Below are 8,664 nucleotides of genomic sequence, written 5' to 3'. Positions count from 1 at the left end.
GTCACCCGGCACCCAGCTCCAGGAGAGAAATTAATGAAGCCCTGTGATTTTTCACGGTTGAATGCTGCTTGTGCAGCCAGATGAGGCCTTGCTGAGAGCTGCCGAGGGGAGACGTGAGGTCAGTGACCACGCTTGAGGCCCGGGAAGAGCAGCGTGTTGGGCTACTCCTGGCCATCAATTCCTAGAAGTCCAGCACATCCAACACGCATACTGGCTCCAGTACACCATCCAGCTCCAGCACATCCACCAGCTCCAGCACACCCACCATCTCAGAATCACAGAATCACAGAATGGTTGAGGCTGGCAGGGACCTATGGAGGTCATCTGGTCCAACCCTCCTGCTCAAGCAGGGCCACCCAGAGCCAGTTGCCCAGGACCATGTCCAGATGACATTTGAGTATCTCCAAGGATGGAGACTCCACAACCTCCCTGGGCAACCTGTGCCAGTGCTTGGTCACCCTCACAGTAAAAAAAGTGTTTCCTGATGTTCGGAAGGACCCTCCTGTGTTTCAGTTTGTGCCCATGGCCCCTGGTCCTGTCACTGGGCACCACTGAAAAGAGCCTGGATCCGTCCTCTTTGAACCCTCCCTTCAGGTATTTAGATACATTGATGAGATCCCCCTGAGCCTTCTCCTCTCCAGGCTGAACAGTCCCACCTCTCAGCCTTTCCTCATATGTGAGATGCTCCAGTCCCTTAATCACCTTCGCAGCCCCTCATTGGACTCTCTCCAGTACATCCGTGTCTCTCTAATACTGGGGAGCCCAGAACCGGACGCAGCACTCCAGGTGTGGCCTCACCAGTGCTGATCACTGGATCATCTCCATCAACCTGCTGGCAATGCTTTGCCTAATGCAGCCGAGGACACCATTCGCCGCCTTTGCAGCAAGGGCACGTTGCTGCCTCATGTTCAACCTGGTGTCCACCAGCACCCCCAGGTCCTTTTCTACAGAGCTGCTTTTCAGCTGGGTGGCCCCCAGCATGTGCTGGTGCCGGGGATTGTTCTTCCCCAGGGGCAAGACTTTGCCCTTCCCCTTGTTGAATTTCATGAGGTTCCTGTCAGCCCCTTTCTCCAGCCTGGCAAGGTCCCTCTGGATGGCAGCATGACCCTCTGCTATATCAGCCAACCGTCCCAGTTTGGTGTCATCTGCAAACTTGCTGAGCTTACACTCTGCCCCATCATCCAGACTGTTCATGAAGATGTTAAACAGGACTGGACTCAGTACAGACCCCTGGGGTACACCACTAGTGACTGGCCTCCAACTAGACTTTGTGCCATTGATCACCACCCCTGGGCCCGGCCATTCAGCCGGTTTTCAACCCACCTCACTGTCTGCTCATCCATCTGCATCAACAGCTTCTCTGTGAGGATCTTATGGGAGGCAGTGTCAAAGGCCTTCCTGAAGTCCAGGTAGACAACACCCACTGCTCTCCCCTCGTTTACCAAGCCAGTCTTTTCATTGTAGAAGTTTATCAAGTTTATCAAGCTGCCCTCTCGTCCTTAATGTGCCTGGAAATGGTTTCCAGGATTAGCTGCTCCATCACCTTCCCAGGGGTCGAGGTGAGGCTGATGGGCCCATAGTTCCCTGGGTCCTCCTTGACCTTCTTGAAGATAGGAGTGACATTTGCTTTCCTCCAGCCTTCGGGCTCTTCTCCCAGTCACCATGATCAATCAAAGGTTGTCAAGAGTGGCCTCGCAGTGACATCAGCCACCTCCCTTAGCACTCGTGGGTGCATCCCAGCAGGGCCCATGGACTTAGTATGTCCAGTTTGCTTAAGTATCCCCTGACCCGATCCTCTTCCACCAAGGGTATGTCTTCCTTGCTCCAGCCTTTCCCCCCGGTCTCTGGGACCTGGGATTCCTGAAGATCAGTCTTGCAAGTAAAGAGGCAAAGAAGGCACCCAGTTCCTCAGTCTTTCCCATGTCCTGTGGCACCAGGTCTCCCATCTCGTGGAGCAATGGACCCATATTTTCCCTAGTCTTCCTTTTGTCGCCTATAGCAGCCCTTCTTGCTGGCTTTGACAACACACCTTCCAGCTCCAGCACACCCACCAGCTCCAGCACACCTACCAGCCTGAACCCACTCCCCCTGCGGGGCCAGACCCCAGGCGGGGGGGCCGAGGGGCATATGCCCACACGGAGCTGAGGGTGGGAGCCGGGGCTGGGCAAGCAGCGGGTTTCCCTGCTCTGCCTGCCCGGCCGGAGCCTGGCACGTCCGCCCGGAGCAGCAAGTGCTGCTTTGCTGCTGGCATGCATAATTCAGAGGCTGAGATAAACTGGGATGTGCTAGCCCACTTCCAGACTCTAAATTTAGACAGCGGGGAAAGTATGTGAGTGTGCAGCAGCAGGCAGGCTTTGGGGGGCACAGGGCTGGGGCAGATGGGGAGCCAACATGCCCCCTGTGTCCTTGAAGAAGAGGAGGGTGTCACGCTTCTTGCTCCAGAGGTAAAGCTCCAGGATTTGGCCTCTGATCAGCAGTTGGCACAAATAAAAAAAAAGCTTTTCTAAGCCTCTGTGGGCTCCCAAAAGCTGCCGGCTGGTTGCAGTCCTGCAACAGGAGAGGTCAGTGCCCATAAATCGCTCGCTGATCTCAGCTGATCTCAGGTTGCTTTTCCTTCCAGGAGGCGGCTGGGGTGTGCGCTGGGGACCTGCCCGGCCTGGCTGCGTGCAGGCACGGGTCTGGCAGCGCCTGCGGGGCAGGCAGAGGCCTCAGGGACGCCATGGGCTGGCTCCAGACACAGCCCCCCGGGTGGGAGGTGGGGGCTCTGGCAGCTCTCATCTCTTCCCGGCTGGATATCAGAGCCCGGTGACACCCACAGCAGGAGTGTCCTTCAATCCCTGTCCTCCCAGGAAGGGCACGTCAGCCAGTGGGGTATTTGTCCCCTTGGTCCTGCTGTCCCCCTGTGCCTTGCAGGGACGTGAGCCCGCTGGCATGCTGGGAGCAGAAATCCCACCAGCTGCAGGGACCCTGGAGGGAGCAGTCCTCCCCACACTGTCCCCTCATCACCTTTGATGATGCCGCCAGATGGCAGTGCCGGTATGAGACCGGTGCACACAACTGCCGGACAGTGGGGACGGCTCCTGGACGGCCAAGCAGGGCGCCGGCTGCCAGGAGGGAGAGGGCTCCCCACCCGTCTCGCAGGGGTGTCCCCACGCCTGGCTTTTGCTGGTGAGCAGAGGCCACATCACCGCCACCACCCACAGCATCAGCCCCTCGCCATCCCCTTCTCGGGAGGTGGCTTGTCGGCAGCGAGAGCTGCCCTGGGCCGGACCGGGACCCAGTGAGGCAGGCAGCAATGTCACAAGTGACAGAGCTGTGACGGTCCCCCGTGCACCAAAGGACACACTGGTTTTGCATCACCCTGCACACGGGGAAGATGAGGAATGGGAGGTGAGGGATGCTGCCAGAGCCCAGGGACGTGTGGCTGCCTCCAGCCCCCCCTGCAACAGAAGCCCCCAGCCTGTGTCCCACTGCTCAGCAGGGCTGGGAGCACCCTTGCCCATGTACCCCTAATAAAACACCTTTTTTCTGCTCTGCCTCCCTCTCCGCTCCTTCTCCTGCATCACTCAGCATCCCTGAGGCACGAAGGGACATCTTCTTTCCCCCCCTCTGGTGCCGGGGTCGTTAGTGGTCAGAGTATAATTTTCTGCCCGCCGCAGGGAGATTACAGGGTTAGGGGTGGCACCAGACCAGTGGTGAGCAGGGCCAAGCGCAGCTTGCCAGGGATGCCCTCCCGCCCGGGGACCTGGGGGGAAAACAAATGATCTCATGTGACTGTATCTGGGACAATACCAGCTTAGCCATGGGCGCAGCCAGAAGGGTTCCTGCTGAGCCCAAGCGATGCTATTCATGGATAAACCTACATTACAGTAATTAATAATAATTAATAATCGAGTCTGTATTTGGAAAACCAGCTAAATCCATCAAGGACCTTTCCTCCAGAGCATCGTCTAGTGCAGACAGATGCAGGCATGGTGTAAGATGCATTTTTGGGATGATGATTTTGGGTTTGAAAAAAACCTGGTCCATGGGGTTGTCCTACCTCCAGCGCCCTGCGGGCTGGCCCCGCTCCTGGATGGAGCTTTTAGGGCACCCAGGACCCTTCCCCTCGGCCACCAGCTGCCAGCAAGCACATCACAGCCTTGTGTTTTGGGTGCTTTGGGGAACTGCTCCAAGATCTCAGGGTGCTGCTCATCCATGCTGGGAGGTTGGGGGGGTCCCCTTGCCCTTCCTGGCCAGGCAAGGAGGCCAGGAATGAAGTTACCCCCGTTTACTGCCAGCAGTATATTTTCTCAGCTGTGCTGCCTCTCCTGGGGTTTCTAGCCCCTAGACGGGAAGGGGGACAGGCACAAAGCCAGTCTGGGGTGGGAAGGACAAATGAAAAAGTCCTGATATTGAAGCATCTCCCTCCCGCCTTGCTAAGGATGCCTTTGAGTTGGGGAATTAGTTTTCCGCTAAGCTCTTCTGTAATAAACAGAGACGCGGAAGGACTAGCAATGGGCGATTGCTTGGCCTTTAATTACGGACAGAGGCAGGGTGATCAGGGTCACGGGAGCCGGGATTCAAACCCAGTGGAAATGAAGGGGATGATTTTCAGGAGGACCATTGCAGGCACCTGCAGAACCTTCTGTGCTTGAGCTCCTACTTTGTCCCTTTTTGTTTACCAGGACTCTCCCGTCCTGCAACACCGCAGGCTTAGCAGCCAAATACATCTCAAATGCATCAGCCCTTGAGACCAGCCCAACAGAGGAGCCTGATGGAGACCAAGAAAACCCTCTGAATCTAGTGATGGGCATCCCACCTGCTGGCATTGCTTCTGGGAAACCCACTGAGCATCAGGTTTTGCATTTGGGACCCTCTTCGAGGACCTTTTGCCAGTTTGAGATGTCTTAAAGGCCAGTGGGGCGATGCGGAGCTGACATGGCTGGTGGTTTCCGTAATGGGCCATCACCAAACCTATTGCTTGTCATCCAACAGGCTGGGGTCTTCTCCCCAAAGCCTCTCCCAGCCAGAAGAGCAAAGGGCTGTGAGGCCAAGAAGCGCTGGCCACCCTCCATCCTTGAAGCTTGATTTAGCCTGAGCTCTCAGACACAGCGACTGGCTGGAAAAGCTTCGGCATTTCCCTGCTGAGTTTGGACAGACACTGTTTGTCTTTCTCGTGGCGGTGGCCAGATGCCTGGCCGGTGATGGATGGGAGTGTCGTGCAGGAGTTTCTGCACTGTCACAACTGCTGGGTCTCCCATGGGGTGGAAAATTTGGGGAGGAGGTGACCCCACTGTGAGCTGAATGTCCTCCCCAAGGTACCAGGATCTGAGTCAACAGAGATGGTGGGGTAGGGAGGTTGGGGCAAGAAGAAGCAGGGTGAGACCTTGATCTGAAGGTGTCCTTGGTCCACCTGGCAGGAGGACCTGGTTCTTCTTTCATTCCCAGCCTGCAGCCTCCACGCCGCTGGGTGCTTCTGCTTTGCCGCTTGCCCCAGCTCTGGGTTTGAGCCCCCCAGTTTGCTTTCCCGGCACTCAAAGGCTCCAGCCTTCCTCCAAACTCCAGCACAAGCCTCCCCAAGCCCCTCGCCTGTGTTTCCCAACATCCCCTGGGTGACAGGGTGTCCCCAGTGCCACCCGGGCATCCCAGCCAGGGCAATGCCGGAGGGATTGCAAATTCGGGATGCCCGTGGAAAGCTGAGTATGGCACAGGCGGTTTTCGAGCCTGTTCATTTTCAGCCTTAACGATTCTTCCTTTCGGAGAAATGGCTAATGAGCCGTGGGGATCCAATTAGATTTCTCCAGTCAGCCTTTCGCCTCGTTCCTCGCCGTCTAAAACAAAAAAAGAAAAAAACCCACAAGTACTGGTGTGGAGACAATTAGATCAGTGTCTCCTTAATGAGTTCACGGCTCCGGCGGAAATATCTGTCTTTGCCAGGAGAGGCAGAAACCAAGCTGCACCCATGGATGAGTGTGCCATGGGGCGGGAGGCATGTTCCCCCCTTTGCAGACCCTTTGCAGGGTGCAGGTGAGCCCACAGGGTGCCTCATCAGGTTTCGGGTTTGCTCCCTGCACCCAGTGCTTCGCACAACACCCACATGGATCCCTGGAGCCGCCCGGCTTTTTTTATTAAGCACAGCAGCGAGCTGGGGTTTTACACCATGTTTTTGTAGGATCAGGGATGATAACAAAGTCCAGATGTTCTCCAGCATAAAATATCCTGACTTGGGTGGAAGGACCCCAGGAAACCCCAGGGTGGGAGAGGAACGGGGCCACCAAGGCGGGGAGAAGCAATGAGATGCCGTTGGGAGCATCACAGCAGCAGCGGTGCTCACCTGGATGGGGATGAGACACCACAGGGTGAAAGATGCCACCAGCGAGGACCTTGTTGTCCTCCCCGGCGCTGGCAGACCCCACACCCCGGCCGAGACTGCAGCAGTGCTGCCGAGCTCCACGTAGCCCTGCCGAGCAGATTTTGCTTAGCTGCCTGAGCTATATTTAGCTGCCTGTAAAAGGGGTTAGCGAGCAGCGCTGGAGCCAGTGGCACAGCTAAGAATGTCAACGTAAGAGCAGCCTGGGATAAAAAAAGCCCAACCCGGGTGCTGGGAGCTTTGCACAAATCCCTCTTGCTGCTGGAGGTGGAGGCAGCAAGCAGGCAGGGCTGCAGGCAGCACCCGCATCCCCCCTGGGTGGTAGCACCGGGTGATGGCTACTCGCTGTCCCCCCACCGATTTGCCTGCGGTGATTTGGGCTGATTTGGCTGGTTTGCAGCATCCCGGCGTTCAGCCAGACGGCAAGGGTCTGCTGGGGGAGAAGGGCGCCTGAAACCTGGTGGTTTCGGTTAAATCCCAGGGCTTTTGGGGCAGGCACCCCCCTCCGCAGGCAGGGGACAGTGGCAGGCAGGAGGGACAGCAGCAGGCAGGAGAGACAGCCTGCTCCCCCAAGCCAGGAGGTGTTTGTGAGGCTCCCTGCAATCCCCATCCAGGCATCTGGAAGTTACCGGAGCATGAACAACAGATTTGAGCTTTTTTTTTTTTTGCCCGTGAAGACATCTTTTTGGGATGCTTTCTTTATGCTCAGTTAACTCGAACACACCTTTCTTCCAAAGGCTCCCCTCGCCACCCCGATCTGGTCTCTTAAAGCAAAAACTGGGCAAATCCTACCACGTCCCACCTCCTCCCAAACCCTCCTGTGCTGCTCTGAGCTCTTCCGTGCTGCCCCGACCTTGCCTGGGCTCATCTCCTGCCCGTGCAAACCGGCTGTTGCCCAGAAACATCGGATTTAAGCCAATATAGGAGTCAATACATAGGAACAGTGGTTTCCCAAACTGTAGCTGTTTTGTCCCAGAAATAATCTGCATGTTCCACTTGTCCATTGGGGCAGGTGATGAATATTTCGGTGGCTGGGCCCTGAGAGCGGCACTTAGAGTCGTTCGATGGGGATCTCGTTTCCCTGGCGGGACCGCAGCTCCTGTGATGAATTGGCAGCAGGATGAGCCCCAAGCTGTGGCTGCATCTGGCTGCGTGATCCACCACGCCTTTGGGTCAGGAAAGAGCTTCTGCTAAAAAAAGAAGAAAAAAGACATTATTTTGGTTGAATTTTCCCGTTCTGCTGGGAACAGCAAAGTTGCAGCTGAGTTGCAAAGACCTGTGCAACTCATTGCAGGAATTCAAGCCACCTTGACCTACAGAAATACAAAAAGCAGCTCATGTGCTGTCCCCCATTGCGGAAGGGATGCACTGGGCTGTGCATGCACCCAAGGGCTGCTCGATTGCATGGCACAGGGCGGGGAAGATCTCCACCACCTCCATCACGTCGTGCCCCGGGGGAAGATGGTGCTGCATAATCAATGCGCCCTGCGAAGGACGGTGCAGCAAGCTCAGATCCAGATGGCTGAGTACCCGGAGCAAAGAGGACGCCCGGGAAGGGCATTGCTATCTGCCGTGACCTTAATGTCTCCTGTCGAGGCGGCACGAAGATATCCAGACTTTAGTCTCAGCGTGACGCTCCACCCTGTCTGGTGACAAATTGCCTCCCTGGGAAGTGTTTGCTGGCATTTTCCCTCTTGTTTTAAATCCTCCAGGCAATGAGATGCTCTCGCTGCCTTTGGCCTCCGAGATCTCCCAGGCAGGATGGTTTTTCTCAAGGGCTGAGCAAGTTTTCTGCAGATCCATCCCACAGGAGCCACCTCCATCGCTCCGGGGCTGGCACCCCCCATGCAGGGATGGCCCTGAGGCCGTGTCCTGCCCAGGCTCATGGAAAGTCCCTGTCCCCAGCCAGGGAACAACCTGCAGGTCCCCAAACCCTGTGACCCGTGTCCCGAAATAGCACCTTAATGGAGGGACTGACGCAGCCCAGGGGCGAGCTCAGCTCAGGAATAACCTTTCCTCCACGTCACCTACGTACCCAGCAAGAAATCAGGGTCTTAACCGGGCTGGAAATTAGGAAATTTCCAGCACCTCTGAGTGCTGCTCTCCCTTGGAGGTGACTTTTAGTCTAGATCAGAGCCCGCAGTGCTGGGCAGGTGAGTGGAAAACAGCCCTGCTCTTCCCCTGCCTGCACCCCTAGGCAGGGGGACGCTGCCTCCATCCCTGGGGGGCTGCCCCAGCCCTATGGCAGCTCGAGGGTCGGTGGTTTTTAATGACCTTTGTGCGCAAGTGGGATAAAGCAGCTTGGCAGCAGC

This window comes from Aptenodytes patagonicus, chromosome 21, assembly GCF_965638725.1.
Source record: "Aptenodytes patagonicus chromosome 21, bAptPat1.pri.cur, whole genome shotgun sequence".
Lineage (NCBI taxonomy): Eukaryota > Metazoa > Chordata > Aves > Sphenisciformes > Spheniscidae > Aptenodytes > Aptenodytes patagonicus.
The sequence above is the reverse complement of the archived record's forward strand: the minus strand, read 5'-3'. Positions refer to the sequence as shown.